Raw genomic sequence first — 17,294 nt, forward strand, 5'->3', positions numbered from 1 at the left:
GTCTGTACTGAGGGAGGAGGATCTATACTGCTGGAGGGGCGGTCTGTACTTAGTGGGGGGGTCTTTACTGAAGGGGGACCATAGTTGGTGGCGGGGGGGTGACAAACAATTTTTTTCCGCACCGGGTGACACCAGCTGTAGTGGCGCCACTGGCTCTTGTCTCTGCAGCAATTTAACTTCAATGCACAGGAGAGGGGTTAACTATATACAGGAGGGGGGTAGCTATATACAGGAGGGGGGTTAACTATATACAGGAGGGAGGGGTTAGCTATATACAGGAGGAGGGGGGGTAGCTATATACAGGAGGAGAGGGGTTAGCTATATACAGGAGGAGGGGGGGATAACTATATACAGGAGGAGGGGGGGGTTAGCTATATACAGGAGGAGGGGGGTTAGCTATATACAGGAGGAGGGGGGTTAACTATATACAGGAGGGGGTTAACTATATACAGGAGGGGGGAGGTTAACTATGTACAGGAGAGGGGAGGGTTCACTATACACAGGAGTGGGGGTTAACTATTTACAGGAGGGGGTTAACTATGTACAGGAGGGGTTTTTATGTACAGTTGTGGGAACTATGTACAGGGGGGATACTATGTATAGGGGGGTAACTATGCACAGGGGAGTAACTATATACAGGGTGTAACTAGGGGGAGAGGGGAAACTATGTACAGGGGGAGGGGGTAACTATGTACAGGGGGGTAACTATGGCTCTGCCTGGGAACACTGGTGTAAAGACTGACTCTGCTGGGGGCACCTGATGCAAGGAGGGACTCTGCTGGGGGCACCTGATGCAAGGAGGGACTCTGCTGGGGGCACCTGATGCAAGGAGGGACTCTGCTGGGGGCACCTGATGCAAGGAGGGACTCTGCTGGGGGCACCTGATGCAAGGAGGGACTCTGCTGGGGGCACCTGATGCAAGGAGGGACTCTGCTGGGGGCACCTGATGCAAGGAGGGACTCTGCTGGGGGCACCTGATGCAAGGAGGGACTCTGCTGGGGGCACCTGATGTAAGGAGGGACTCTGCTGGGGGCACCTGATGCAAGGAGGGACTCTGCTGGGGGCACCTGATGCAAGGAGGGACTCTGCTGGGGGCACCTGATGCAAGGAGGGACTCTGCTGGGGGCACCTGATGCAAGGAGGGACTCTGCTGGGGGCACCTGATGCAAGGAGGGACTCTGCTGGGGGCACCTGATGCAAGGAGGGACTCTGCTGGGGGCACCTGATGCAAGGAGGGACTCTGCTGGGGGCACCTGATGCAAGGAGGGACTCTGCTGGGGGCACCTGATGCAAGGAGGGACTCTGCTGGGGGCACCTGATGCAAGGAGGGACTCTGCTGGGGGCACCTGATGCAAGGAGGGACTCTGCTGGGGGCACCTGATGCAAGGAGGGACTCTGCTGGGGGCACCTGATGCAAGGAGGGACTCTGCTGGGGGCACCTGATGCAAGGAGGGACTCTGCTGGGGGCACCTGATGCAAGGAAGGACTCTGCTGGTGGCAGGCGACGTGGCTAGTGACACGCTCAGGGATCCCACTGATTCGGCATTATGGTGAGTTGAATGATTTCCTTTTATTTTACAATGTAATCATGGTGCCGGGATGATTGAAGCACTAACACCAGGTGTTTGGAGTATCTTTATCTGCTGATTGTTAAACTTTCTAGAATACACATATTTCTATTGTTGTGTAGGATCTCGGCCTGCTGTCCCTCCATTCCTCTCTCCCCCTTTCCCTCTCCATCCCTCATTCATCTCAGACTCTAACCACACCCCCTTTGAGACACGCCCATTTAAGCCACGTCACTATTTCACGTAAACCACGCCCATTTTCGCCGCAGCACACAGGTTTTTTAATTGCTATGCCACGCCTACAAACGCATGCCCCGCACCCTAATTATACGGCTCCGCCTACAGCCAAAAAAGTGTCCCACAATTTTATTTTGCAATGTTGACAACTATGCGTATTGTGTTACCGGTGATTTGTTTTGGCTACTGTGGTCCCAACTACCCTGAGATCATTTACAAGCTCCTCCCATGTAGTTCTGGGCTGATTCCTCACTTTTCTCATGATCATTCTTACCCCATGAGGCAAAATCTTACATGGAGCTTCAGAGTGAGGGCGATTGATGGTTATGTTGTATTTTTTCAATGTAATAATCGATCCAGTTGTCTCCTTCTCACCAAGATTCTTTCCGAGGGTCTTGCAGCCCATTCCAGCCTTGTGCAGGTCTACAATCTTGTCCCTGACGTCCTTTGACAGTTCTTTGGCCTTGCTCATGATGGTGGGTTTGAATGGAAGAAAAAGATTCTGTAGACAGGTGTCTTTTATACACATAACAAGTTGTCGATAGGAGCACCTTCTTAAATTGACAGGACTAATCTGTGTACTACATGAGCACACACTGTAACCAGAATTATTGTTGGTTGGTAGGGGATCAAATACTTATTTTACTCACTGAACTGCAATTCAATTTATAACACTTGTGTTTTTTCTAGACTTTGGGTTGATATTCTGTCTCTATCATTTAAAATACACCTATGATAAAAATTATAGACCCTTCATTTCTTTGTAAGTGGGCAAACTTACAAAATCTGCAGGGGCTCAAATAATTATTTTCCCCACTGTATGTACAGCCGTGGGTGCATGTATGTTAGTGTTTAGGCTTGTGGTCAGGGGGCAGTAAAACTGAGTCTCAACGACCTGGTTGTACTATCTGTGAACAAAACCTTAGGGCTCAAATCACACCAAAAGTTGCATCCAAGTGTGCAAGTTTACTTGCACGTTGCGGCGTGTCGAGTTTTCGGCAACCTATTAATTTCAATGGGCTGCCCAATGCGCTGGAACACGCAAGAAAATTGCACTACCCCAAACCACATGGCCTTTGGTGGCCATGAATGTACACGTTTGCTAGATAATTGGGGATGCCACTGGGAATTAATGGCACTCGTGCGTGTCAGCGGTAAGCAGCATCTATGTGTGATGACCTAGTGTCAGCAAACCCTTAGACTGCACTCACACCTGAGCGTCACGTTTTTATGTGCATTTTTGAACGTTTTTGGACAGGGTTTTTTTTTTTTTTTTTTTTTTACTTTTTTTTGGAGGAAAAACAGACTTTGTAGGCACCAATGGTAATCAACACGGCTGAACAAACTGGATAGTGATAATGAAAAAGCTCTACATGTTTTGTGTAGGCTGCTTCTTCAGGAGATTAAATCCATTTTTCTTTACCAGAGGTCAGAACAAGAAATACTGATGGCAATCTCACAGCATGGATACTAGTACTATATAGAAGGGGGGGGGGTTATATGTAGACTGTTAGTGGGACCATAAGCAAATACTGACATCTGAGAATAGCAAGGTTAATGGATGCTGTTCCATATAATCACGGACATTAAAGACTTCCACAGAAAGGTAGTATGCACCGATAGTACGCCATCAAAAAAGTTCACATCTAGACAGTCTAGGGGGTGTATTTGAAAAAAACACCAGACCCAACCGCAAGAGCGTGGAGGAGCTTTGCCATTTTTTATCTAGCCAATAGAGAAAAATATCACCAAGTTTCATCATTTGTTGCAATGTTTTCAGCTTTTTCATCTGCTTTTATTTATTAATGTCTGTACTTTTTTGTAAGGGGTTAAAGGTTAGGATTAGGGGTTAAATTATTTATTTATTATTATTTATTAATTTACTTATTATTTATTTTGTTAGGTTAGGGGTTTAGGATTGGGGTTAAGGATTAGGGTTAAGGGTTGGGGTCGGGAGTTTTTATGTATTATTTATGTATTTTATTATTATTATTTATTTTCATTTAATTATTGCATTTGAGCAGAAAAATGCTCAAAAATAAGCACTAAAACGCTGAAAAATGCTTGACTCAAGCATTTTTCATGCAATTTTTTGGAAAAAAAAAGCTTTATAAAAAAAAAAAAAAATGCACGAATCTGCCCAATTCGAGCTACAAAAAAAGTTCCAGAACTTTTTTGAGCTTCAGGCGACTTGTAATGGAGATGTGAATGAACTCTATACAGAATAATTTAATTTTTTCTCCTCCAGCGTTTTGGAGCTTTGAGCTTCAAGCTACAAAACGCTGAGGTGTGAATGGGGCCTTATGCCCCGTACACACGGTCGGATTTTCCGACGGAAAATGTGTGATAGGACCTTGTTGTCGGAAATTCCGACCGTGTGTGGGCTCCATCACACATTTTCCATCGGATTTTCCGACACACAAAGTTTGAGAGCAGGATATAAAATTTTCCGACAACAAAATCCGTTGTCGGAAATTCCGATCGTGTGTACACAAATCCGACGGACAAAGTGCCACGCATGCTCAGAATAAATAAAGAGATGAAAGCTATTGGCCACTGCCCCGTTTATAGTCCCGACGTACGTGTTTTACGTCGCCGCGCTTAGAACGATCGGATTTTCCGTCAACTTTGTGTGACCGTGTGTATGCAAGACAAGTTTGAGCCAACATCCGTCGGAAAAAATCCTAGGATTTTGTTGTCGGAATGTCCGAACAAAGTCCGGCCGTGTGTACGGGGCATTACGGTGAGATTCTAAAGGTGTCTATACATTCTGCACTAATATTATAATTATTTCTCTAAATTGAAGATTTTGATATGGAAATTATCCTGAGATAAAATAACAAACATATGTAAAACAACTTGTGTGGCTTTTTGAATGTTGATGCTTTGAAGTGCAACTAAAGACAAAACGTATTTTTTTTCATTTTCGGATAGAGCGAGAAAGGGTTAGTACATTGTTCGGGTTTTTAATTGCTGTATCCCGGTTTGGAAGATTTATTCTCACTTTATGTCCTGCTGAACCAGAAAAGAAAGCGAGGGGAAAGATTACACTTTGAGCCCTGGTTCACATTGATGCGATTTGACATGTCAAATCCCATGCCAAATCGGCGGCAATTGCCGGCAATGGCAGCATCCGAATTGGTGCGACGCCGCATTTGCAGCACCGCACTGATTCCCAAATGCGGTTTCTGTACTACTTTTGCTGATTTCAGGGTGCGATTTCCATTGACATCTGTGCAGAAACCCACACAGATGTCTCTAAAATCGCCCCCGAAATGGGGACTGACATGCGGGAGTGAAACCGTGCGAGTTCAGCTGAACTCGCAAGTTTTCATTCCCGCAGTCAGTGTGAACCTAGGCTTAAGATGTCAATGTACCAGGAGTACAGAGGCAATCTCAGAATATTGACACTTAAACTAGTCATTCATTGTTCAGTTTTTTTCGGTCAACCAGAGGGCTGAAGAAGAATAACTGAACCGATTCCCCCATCTACACATTCAAGATGAATGGAGGAATCCTCCCCACTGCATTATTGTATTCTGATAGTGGGGAAACTTCCCTGCTGCCAGAATACACAGATCAGTGCTGCAGCCGCTGATCGAGTGGCTTTTATCTGATAGGGCAGTCGCATAAAAGTCGATTGGTAGATTAATTTCTATTCAACTGCAATGGCCACACATGGATTGGAATTTGGCCGGTCCCTGCTGAACCAGCCAAATTTCAATCCATCTAAGGCCACCTTTAGGGCGTATCCCACACTAGGCACAGTTCGCGATTGTTCCTCTTCCCCTTTTTTAGACTGATCTGTGCTCACATTGTCAAAAAACAACAAACAAAAATTCCCAGCTCACATACCAGCCAGTCTGCAACAAACCAAATTAACCCTGTCAACACAAGGGATTTAGTTTGCACACATTTGCAAATATATGCATAAGCTATAGAGGCCATGTCATGGCACCCTAGTGTACTGCAGTCCTACCTCCATAAATTTTGAATTTGAGAGACGACGACCCTAAACATACAGCCAGAGCTGCAATGGAATGGTTTAGGTCAAAGCATATTTATGTGTTAGAATGGCCCAGTCAAAGTCCAGACCTAAATCCAATTGAGAATCTGTGGCAAGACTTGAAAATTACTGTTCACAGATGCTCCCTATCCAATCTGACAGCTTGAGCTATTTTGCAAAGAAGAATGGGCAAAAATTTCACTCTGTAAATGTGCAAAACTGGTAGAGACATCCCCAAAGGACTTGCAGCTGTAATTGTTGCAGCGAAAGGTGGTTCTACAAAGTGTTGACTCCGGGGGGCTAAACAGGAGCGGCCGAGCCATAAGGGGAGCAGGGGCGCAGCCCCCCTAGTTTGCATGCGTGGATGCATGCGGGGCGCCATACTCATAGGTTTCTATGAGTTTTTTTTTTTTTTTTTCAAGCCACAGGATTAGAGCCTGAGGCTCTTATTGGCTTGAAAAAGGTTGCGCTCGGGGTACAGTGTTTTGTGCCCCGAGCCAAACCTTTTTCTGTGGGTATAGGATTGGGTATATGGGATTGTATGATTTTATTTTTTTTTTCTCTTTTATTGGTTGAACTAGATGGACTTGTGTCTTTTTTCAACCTGACTAACTATGTAACTATGCAATAAAAAAAGTTTTAAAAATCCAATTTCTTCATACATTCAGGCCAAAATGTATTCTGCTATATGTCTTTGGTAAAAAAAAATCCTAATAAGTGTATATTTATTGGTTGGCATGAAAGTTATAGTGTCTAAAAACTATGAGATACTGTATATACTGGCCTTTTTATTTATTTTTTTTCTATACTAGTAATGGCAGCAACTTATAGCGTGACGGTGGCCAATCTGACACTGACATTATGTGGGAACTGGCCAATTGTCACTGACATCTCCAGTGACACTAATGCAGTGAACAGTGCTAATAATATACACTGACACTGGCTGGGAAGGGGTTAACATCTGGGGCAATCAAATTGTTAAATGTGTGCCCAACAATGTTTACTATGTGTAATGTGTGCTGATTTTACTTTGCGATGTAACAGTTTTATTCCCTGCTTTGCAGGGAAACAAAAACCGGCACATCGCTGTTGTCAGAAAAGAGCTTTGTGTTGTTTACATACACAAAGCTCTCTTCTGTAACTCACTCCAACGATTGGCGGGTTCTGGCCATAAATCAGGGCTGGATAGGGGCGGGAACTGCTGGAGTTAACGTTTTACATTACACAGCAGGTGATCGGTTTCCGGCCGATCCCAGCAACCAATCATCAACCTGTTAATGTAAAAAGTTAACCAGTAGTTCCCGCCCCCATCCAGCCCTGTGATATCGATCTCTGCTCTGCTCGCTGTACACCTGTGTATGGTAGGAGAGTTCTACCTACACAGTATGTGTGTGTGGGGTGGAGGGGGGCAGAGGACACTATGGTAGGGACAGAGGACACTATGGGGTGTACAGAGGACACTACGGGGGTACAGAGAACACTATGGGGGGTACAAAGCATACTGTGTGGGGTGAAGTGGGGCAGAGGACACTATGGGGGGTACAGAGGACACTATGGGGGGTACAGAGAACACTTATGGGGGGTACCGAGGGCAATATGGGGGGTACAGAGGACAGTATGGGGGGTACAGAGGACACTACGGAGGGGTGCAGGGGACAGAGGACACTGCTTTGGGGGACCCTTTCTCCCCTTCACCCCTAGGGACCTGGGCCCCATCACCCCTGGGGACAGGGACCCCATCACCCCTAGGGACAGGGGCCCCTTCTTACCTGGAAACCAATCACCACCGGGGACAGGGACTCCTTCTCAGCTGGAAAAAGGGACCTCATCACCCCTGGGGACAGGGACCCCTTCTCCCCTGGGGACAGGGACCCCATCGCCCCTGGGGACAGGGACTCCTTACCTGGGGACAGCGACCTCATCACCCCTGGGGACAGGGACCCCGTCTCAGCTGGAGACAGGGACCCCTTCTCACCTGGAAACAGGGACCCCTTCTCCCATAGGGAGAGGGACCCCATCACCCCCGAGGACAGGAACTCCATCTCCAGATCATGCTGGATGTCAGGGCTGGCATCAGCCACCCTTGGGTGCCAGGGTGGGGGAGGGGGCAGTATAATCCAAATCCCCAGCCACATGCTCCCTCAGGGTGAACTGGCTTTGTATTAGTGAAGCACCTTAAAGTGAGGTAAACCTGTACTGTTATTATTACTGTGTTAGGATTATTATTATCTTCCTTTATTAGCAGGTGAATGCGCCCTCCATGTATTCATATACATTGAATCCGACCCTTAAGTGGAAAAAGTTTGCTGACCCGTTTTTTTTCCACTTTAAAGTGGGAGTAAACTCCCATGCATGAATTTTACCTATAGGTAAGCCTATAATAAGGCTCACCTATAGGTACTGTATATATCTCCTAAATGTGCACTGTTTTGGAGATATGTACTGTAGATGCAGACGGTGACGTCACCGACACATGCGCTCTGAAGGAATGGCCACCCGTGCTGTTCCTTCAGAGTCCTGTGCTGTAAATGGCAGCTCCCATGGGAGGGAAATCATCGTGGCTCTGGCTGGATGTCCACAAACCCAGAAAGAAGATGGAAGCGCCTTTAGTGGTGACAACGCGCCATTGGAGGGTCTCGTTCTAAAGTAAGTTTCACATAATATGCTAGTATGCGATGCACACTAGCACATTAGGACATTGCCTTACAGGTTTAAAAAAAAAAGCCAGCGGTTTACTACCACTTTAACATTCACACTATACAAAAAGAAAAAACTGACTTTCTGTGTTTTCCAGTTGCTAGAATGTTCAGCTACATCACAGATCACTAGTATGTCTCCAGATATTGAAAGGGCTGCCTTGTTCTCACCTCATAATGAGCAAGCTCTATACACATGAGCAGGAAGCTTTGTATTTTTGTATATAAAACAAGCTTGGCGGTTAATAATACGCACTGTGCCATTACAAGGCAGGTTGATGTGGGACACGTGTATAATAGGGAGCCTCCTGGGCGCAGCTAGGCCTCATATTGATCGATACTCTCAGATATTTAGAAAAATTCACTCATCTTCTGGGCTCCCTGCAGACCACCCACAAGATACATGACTGAACATTACTATCAAAGCTTACTAATGACCACTATTAAAAGTAAGAGCTCTCTAGGGAAGCCCTGTAACTACACGTTTACTGAGAACAAGGTACACGCCGCTGGTACAGCCATTAATCACATGGACAGCACACACTCTCCGCAAAGGGAAGGAAGCATGCATGACATAGTTATACTAATACAACTCCATAACCGTATATCTTTTTCTGTGGATAGTGGCAAACTAAGGTTACCCTAGAAATGATAAATATGAAAAAATGTTACTTGCAGATTTTATTACAGTAAATAAATCTTCAGGTTTACAAAATGTGTGAGACATGCTGACAGGCTAGAACCCAAGTATGAACTGGTAATCCTGTCATGACAGACATGTCAACCCGGACCAAATACATTTAGGGTGATAAGTTAAGGGCACACATACACATAAGGCCTCTTGCACACGGCTGTGTACATGCGGGTGTATTTCTCTGCTGTAAGTGACAGGTGGAGCGCACAGCCGCATACAGTGGTCAGTACAAATCAATGATGTGCTGAATGAAGTCACTGCAGTATGGGTATTAATGGAAATCCCTGAATGAGGCAATGTGTGAATCCTGGCATGCATGTAAACAATGGGGTTTGAGTATATACCCATACAGCCGCAACTTCGGCTAGCCTTTCATTGATTTGTATGGATTACTGTACGAAGCTGTGTTCTCTCCCTGCTGATAAATACGCCCAAATGCATGGCCCTCTTGCAGCTGTGTGCAATTGGCCTGTAGCCTCATACACAGGATCTGATTTCCAGAGGGGAAATGTGTAATGACAGGCTGTTGGCGAAAAATCTGACCGTGTGTATGCTCCATTGGACAATTGTTGGCCAACTTTCCGCGGACAAATGTTGGACGGCAGGTTTATAAATTTTCCGCGAACAAATGTCTGTTGTCGGATTTTCAGAGCGTGTGTACACAAGTCCGTCGGACAAAAGTCCAAAGTACAAATACAAATGCTCGGAAGCAAGGATGAGCCAGAAGCAGACGGTCTTGTAAACTATCATTCGTAATGGAGAATTAACATTCGTGATGTGGCAAAGTATGAAATCTCGAAATGCAGCGCATATGCTCTTCTTCTTTAATGGGATAATAATGAAGCTGCTTTGCTGGTGATACTGATGGAGTTATTGCAAACATATTTTCAAAGGCTTTTTTTTTCCTAGTAATATCAAGAATAATATTATTACGTTTTTTTTTTTTTTTATTTGGGCAAGTTACCACAACACCATTATCCTGTAGTTTTTATGATCAAAGATACAACTATGTTGGTGTCCCTTGTCAATTTTACATTGCATTTTTTAAAATGTAACTGCCTACTCCCAAAATGTAATTTAAAGTAAAATACATAGCCAAGTATTATTCTCCACAATATTTTTTACTGTGCATTAAAAAAGAAAACAAATAAAATTAGACATGCCATCTGCCAATAGAACGTAACCAAAAAGTGCATTCTATGTATCCAAAAATATAGAAAATATACAAAATCAAATCATTATTCAACCAAAAAAATAATGTCAAAGCAATAACTCCAAGGCCAATAATAAATAACACGTTATCTCCTCCGATTCCACAACATGGCTGGCTGACGAACGGCCATTCAGAAACTAAATGAAAAACGTGAAATGAAAAGTGCAAAATGAAAAGTGTGAATCAACACTCACCAAACTTCTACTAACACAAAATTAGAAGAAGGAGCCCAAAGGGTGGCGCTAAAGAGCTGAAAAACAACGTAGTACGTCACTACGTTCGTAATTGTTGGCCAACAATTGTGTGGCTGTGTGTATGCAAGACAAGTTTGGGCCAACGCCCTTCGGACAAAATTTCACGGTTTTGTTGGCCAACAATCCGATCGTGTGTATGAGACTTAAAGCAGACTTTCAGCTCCTTTACTACATTGCTTAATCCCACTGTTTACCCCACATTGACCAAAATGCAAATAAATGTATATCATTTTTTACAAATACCTCTTTTTTCTTGGTTGCCCTTTGCTTCCTCCTTTCTTACCTAGGCAAGCATGACATTGGGAAGTACCAATCCCACATATACACCCCTGCTTACCTTGCCAATATTATGACTACGTGTAAATAAAACTTTTTTGCCGATAGAGCATGGGGTGCCTCTGCATTGTGCTACAGCATTGGTGGGGAATTATTTAGTTTACACTTTGCCATAATAATGGCAATATAAGTGTCGCCAAACCACGCCTGTGCATCCAGGGCTCCAGAGGGAATGATTTCACTTACATCAGGCCACTATGGCTACCGTGTAAACCAAAGGATTTCCTGCTAGAGTGCTGGGTGAGCACGTGTGGGACTGGTGGTAAACCCAGCTCTCTAACAGCAACGTAAGCACTGCAGGAGTGACGGTGCCCTCACTACGGCAACATGTAAACTAAATTATTCCCTGCTAGAGTGCTGGGTATGCATGTGCAGGTTTGGCACAGCTAGCTCAGGATATACCCCTACCCAAGATGGTGGCAGAAAGGAGACAAGAGACTTGAAAAGTTTACTAGAATGCAAGATAAGGTGGGCCTGCATGGAAAGGTAAATATGTGTTTTACAATTGCCATTTCAATAAAATCTTTAACTGTGCCTTTAAAGAGACATTTTCCCCACCAGAGCTCCCTCACTTCACTATGGACAAATAAAGAGAACCATTTAACCACCGATTCAGAAACTGGCATGTATGATGTAACCAGGACCTTGGAGCTCTCCAGGACTGACCCCAAAACTGCTATCTTCTGCAACCAGGTATGTGCAGCTCAGTTGACATCCCGGCACAGTGCCAGGAAGCCAGAACCCTTGCGCATCTTGCAGTAGCCAAAAACCAGCACCTGAAAAAATCTGAGAAGAAGATGTTGGCACCAGTGAGGGATGTTGTGGGTATAGGACTGTTGCAGCAGCGGTAAGTATAGTGGACTGCAATTTAAGGGGGAGAAGTCAGGGGGGCAGTAAAACAGCAACTCAACTACCTATATTCACCCCCCCCCCTTCCCTGGACTGCAATTCTAAACAAGCCCTTATAGAGTTAGGCTGTGTTTGTAGTGCTAGCTCTAGCAAAGAGCAGTGCAATGTGTGTTTTAGTGCATCACACTGCTTGCGTTTTTTTCCCAAATAAAACCCCTGTCTAGGAACAGTATCTCCTGTCAATTTAGTGCCCCTGGAAGGGACAGACGCAGCATCCAGCCCCACATCAAGCAGCCTGTCAAGGTCTATGGCAGGTTCCAGTTGGACAGGCTGAATGCTGTACTGATATTGGTACCTGCGTTTAGGGCCATGCTGCAAAGCTGGTGAACTTCTGGCTCAGATCGCTGCTGCTAATCTGACTGCAAGTGGGAGCAGTTACTTGTCAAAACCAGGTATCCGTTCCCCCATAAAAAGTGCCAAAATGCGGCAGTGGAGGGGGGAGAGTGCAAACAAATGGGGAAAGGGGAAGTTCCGCTTTGAGAAACCCCTAGCAACCTATGGAGCTGGGATTCTCAACCAAGGTTCTGTGGATCCCTAGGGTTCTTCCAAAGGTTGCTAGGGGTTCCTCAAACAATGCCTCTCAGATAAGTTCCAATTGACACCTATGATCTTTTTAGCTTTTTGTAAGGGGGAATTATTCCCAATGACCACGAGTGTAAGGCGCATTCTTCCCCCTGACCATCATATTAATATATCATGTATAGATATAGTATTTTTTACCAGGGGTTCCGAGACCGGAAAGTTATTTCAAAGGGTTCCTGTGTTGAAATGGTGGAGAAAATCTCCTCTGGAGGAAGAATGGCTGGACTAGTGTATGACTAGCATTAGGTATGAAGTCACTCCACATGTGCATCAAACCTGCTGAAGAGTAAAGAACTGTTCTTACTCACAAGCAACAATAACTTTCAGCTCGGGGAAATAAGGTTTTCTTACACACATACCGGTAATTATTCTGTCAACGTCTCACCCAAAAGCTTTCAAAGTAATTCCCACTCTGTACAATATGAACACAGAACTGCAAAGTGCTTAAAATACACGACACTAGCAGAATTCATTATGATTCTAATCTCAAAATAAAGATCTCTGGCCACCAGCCTTGATGTCAGAATGACACAACTGAACAAAACCAACAATTTAAATGGACCAAAATCGATACAACACAGAAATCCGCAAACACGAGAATGCTTTCCTGTAGCCCATAAGTTAAAATCAGCTCAATCACTTTAAGATCAATCTGTGTTTTGTGTTTATTTTTCGTTCAATAGTTGTTTTTCAGGTTCACAGACGATAGTGGACATGGCTGGAGGATGTTTCAGAGATTGTAATATAAAGAAACCATTTATGTCCCATCGCAGTACAGTATCAAAATGGGTTGCATTGACAAGTCATCATGGGGGATATTACACCTTCCATCTGTAGAGTAATGAAGGGGAATAAAGAAGACTAGATAGTGGGGAGGGATATAGGGTTGCTTGAAGTGTATGTGGTGGTGGTGGTGGTGGAGAGATTGTAAGGCTGGTTGGAGCGTCCTGGAGCTTTCCCAAGTCAGCTTTCCAGAGATGGTTCTAACGATTATATGGTAGTTAAAATCCCCCGCTGGGAAGCTAATAATTCACTGGTCTCCTATTGCCCTAAATTAGGCAATATTATTTTCCTTTTTTTTTAAATAAAAGTCAAGGAGAATGTATAGTATACACTTAGCAGACATGTCACCACTTCACAAATACCACTGTACATTAGGCCTATGGCTATCTTTAGTTGTACTACAGTAAGGTGTTTTCTAGGCAGCTTTGGATGGAATGTGGACTACCCCATTAGATAAATGGAAGCACTGGCAGCTGCAGAATTTCTCCTGGAGTCTGAGGGGCAAGATTTATCCTGGGGATTCCTTTACTCCTTTTGAGAAGGGAACCCCGCTGACAGCTGATGCCTCATCGGTTGTTAAGGATGCGGGACCCGGCCCCCTGGTTAGCAACCAGCTATATACAGTGTGTTTAAATAGAAAAAAAAGTCAAATGCAAAACGCATAAAAAAAGTGCCTAAAAAACACATCAAGCGCAGCCGCATAGATGTGAACCTAGACTTAGTTGTAAATCAACTCTAACCTGTCTGCAGTGTCTGACTTTCGCTTGTATCATGTCCGCAGTCTCCCACATCTCTTGCACCATTTCTGAAGTCTCTAACCATCTTGTGTATCATGTCTGCAGTCTCTGACCGTCTCTTGTATCATGTCTGCAGTCTCTGATCGTCTCTTGTATCATGTCTGCAGTCTATGACATCTCTTGTATCATGTCTGCAGTCAATGACAGTCTCTTGTATCATGTCTGCAGTCTATGACAGTCTCTTGTATCATGTCTGCAGTCTATGACAGTCTCTTGTATCATGTCTGCAGTCTATGACGGTCTCTTGTATCATGTCTGCAGTCTCTGGCCGTCTCTTGTATCATGTCTGCAGTCTATGACATCTCTTGTACCATGTGTGCAGTCTCTGACCGTCTCTTGTATCATGTCTACAGTCTCTGACCGTCTCTTGAGGGCTACCTCACTTCCACATTAGACCTTGCATTTAGGTCTACTAACAAGGTGAGCGGTAAATCAGCACTTGGGTGAAGCACAGCACTGCATGGTGCGGTATTATAAGGATTCCTACACAGAAGTGTTGTTGACTGTTGCACGATATGTATCATAATTTTTATTTGGACAAATTCATATTTAGGTTGGACTTGCAGCAGTGGGAATTTGGTATTAATTTCCGCACTTATTGGGATGTTTGTATAATAAGTGCATGGACTTCGTCATTAATTATATAGCACAATATTATGTGTCCTGATTTGAACTTTTATGCAATCTTAATTTGCAGTACTGGTATTTAGGTCTCATATTTGTTTGAACTCATATTGGTCACTTTTGGGTCAATGTTTTTCTTTTTGAGAGTTTGATTTCAACTCTCTTACAGTGTACTCATAACACCAAGACTTTGGTCACATATTTATTTAATGACAATGTATGATTGTAATGTAGGAGTTTCTTGATTTTGCACATTTATTGGGTTTACACATTAAGGATTAAGCACCGCACTAACTTTTAATTCACATACATTTATGCAAAGAGTTCTGTCAGCGAGGAAAAATGCAAGGCATTCTCTGAATGATGCCCACGCAGAGCAGGCGACCCCCTGTAGTTACTATGCAAGCAGGGCAGCCTCCTCGGCATAAGATCTGGAAGATAGAGAGTATCACTGAAGTCACAGAGCCTACTACCAGTGATTCTCCACTTGCACAGGGAACGGCCAGGTATGACATATGCATACATTGGTTCAAGCTGAACCAATGTAACTATGCAAAAAAAAAAAAAAAAAAAAAATCAGCTTTTAAAAAAAAAAAAAGTGTCATATATTTTTAACATCTCTCATTGATATGAATGTATCTTTGTTATTGCAGGACAAGATTCTCTGATCACTTCTAGAACCAGGTTTAAATTGTCTCTGCTGGCCGTGCACCTGAGCAGCTGCCAGCAAGATCCAGAAGATGGAGATGTCAGGTCCCTGATGCCAGCCAGAGGGATAGAAGCCATTGCCCAGCACCTCCTTCCATCTACACCATCTGCTTGGAGGATTTGGAAGACAGAGAAGGATCTTACAGGCTGCCCTATACCTACAGCTTTTACTCCTCCTGCATCACAAGATGGCTGACTATGGCCCTGAAGGACAGGCTTTGGCCCCAGTGCCCCAACTGCTTGGCTCAGGTCCCTATTCCTCAATGGGTAAGTGTAACATTCCTCAATGTTTGGATATGTATTTTTCTTTAGGAAACCTTTTAATTAATGTCATTTATTTTCCCAACAGCTTTATTTTCGCATCATCTATGTCGGAGGAGTGGCAACTTTTCAATCTCTTGTGCATGAACCAAGCTAGGAGGAGTCTCCATGAATTCCTACATCACTGGATTGATCAGTAAGTGCTAATTTTCTGGTTTTAACAATATGTGTACCATCTGGTAATTTCTGTTTTTCCACTGATATCACCACCATACAATTCAACCCCCCATTCTAAGCCTTTTCTAACTACCCTGTAAAGGAGAGAGTGTAGACTTACCTATGCTATGGGTGCTCCTGTCTGGTCACATGATCTCTGCAGTGGTTGGCTTCAGTAAAGAGGAGAGATCGCCGACAAGGGCTGCAGAGCCTGGGCAATGGCGTCACCCATAGGCTTACAATGCGGCATCTGTCGGCTGTCTCTCCTCTACACTGAAGTCGGCACTAGGACCTGAACACGTGACCGTACCAGAGCAGCCTCAGAATTTCCTTACAGGGTAGTTAGAATAAGCGTGGGAGTAGGTTTAGGCTTAGTGAGTATTTGACTGGAATTCCACATTAAGGCTCGGTTCACACTGGATGCCGATGCGGCTTCCAGCAGGGGTCCTGTGCGTCCTGGTTCACCATTACAGGTCCGATTTCAGCCCAAATTTTGGGTTGTATTCAGACCTGAAACGGACCAAAAGACGCACAGGGCTCCTGTGCAAATTCACACCAGAGCCGCATCAGAGATATGTGAACCAGCTCCATAGAGAGCCAGTCACATTCTCCTGCTATTGCGAATTGGATGCTGTGATCTCGCATCCAATTCGCAATAGTGTGAACCCGGCCTAAAGGAGTTGTATACCCGCAAAAAAAAAAAAAAACCTGCAAGTCAAAGGCATAATGAGCTAGTATGCACCACATACTAGCTCATTATGAAATACTTACCTTAGAACGAAGCGCCGGCACCGGGTCGCTGTCACCGCTGAGGCAGCCTGACATGATCCCTCTGCGTTTCTTCCACTTACAGCACCGGAGCCGCGATGATGTCACTCTTTCCGGCAAGGAGCTCTGATTTTCCGGCACCATCAGGCGGACCTTCAGAGTGAATGCGCCGCTGACATCAGCGGCTGCATGCAAGGTGAATATCTCCTAAACCGTAGAGTTTTTCCTGTAGGTAAAAATGTGAAAGCGCGGTATACAACCGCTTTAAGCATTTCTGCCATGTTTTTTGTGAATTTGTAAATTAACACAACATTTTTTGTTTAACTTTTGCTATTAAAAATATATTACATAAAAATAATCCTGCGCTATTAACCTTTTCACTGCCAGAGTCGTTTTTGCCTTTTTTTTGCACACATATTTAAAAAATCATTTTAGGCTTGAAGATTACACAAAACCCCCAAACATTATATATTTTCTGAAAGCAGACACTCTAGAGAATAAAATAGCAGTAGTTGCTGCAAAGGTCTAGGAAATGCAAAATGATTGTAAAAAACACACTAGTGACTTTTAGGGCAAAAAACGCACTAAATGGCGACAAACTTCAGTACCCTATATTTTCTATTGGCGACGCTTCAAAAGCCC

General features: G+C 44.2%; 1 protein-coding gene across 17 annotated transcripts in view; it reads right to left on the reverse strand.

The window, feature by feature from the left end:
• The window catches only part of CACNA1D (calcium voltage-gated channel subunit alpha1 D), a 524,402-nt gene that overhangs the window by 469,539 nt on the left and 37,569 nt on the right, over positions 1-17,294 (reverse strand). The window lies entirely within an intron of this gene.

This window comes from Aquarana catesbeiana, linkage group LG07 (genome assembly GCF_042186555.1).
Source record: "Aquarana catesbeiana isolate 2022-GZ linkage group LG07, ASM4218655v1, whole genome shotgun sequence".
In the NCBI taxonomy this organism is placed as follows: Eukaryota; Metazoa; Chordata; class Amphibia; order Anura; family Ranidae; genus Aquarana; species Aquarana catesbeiana.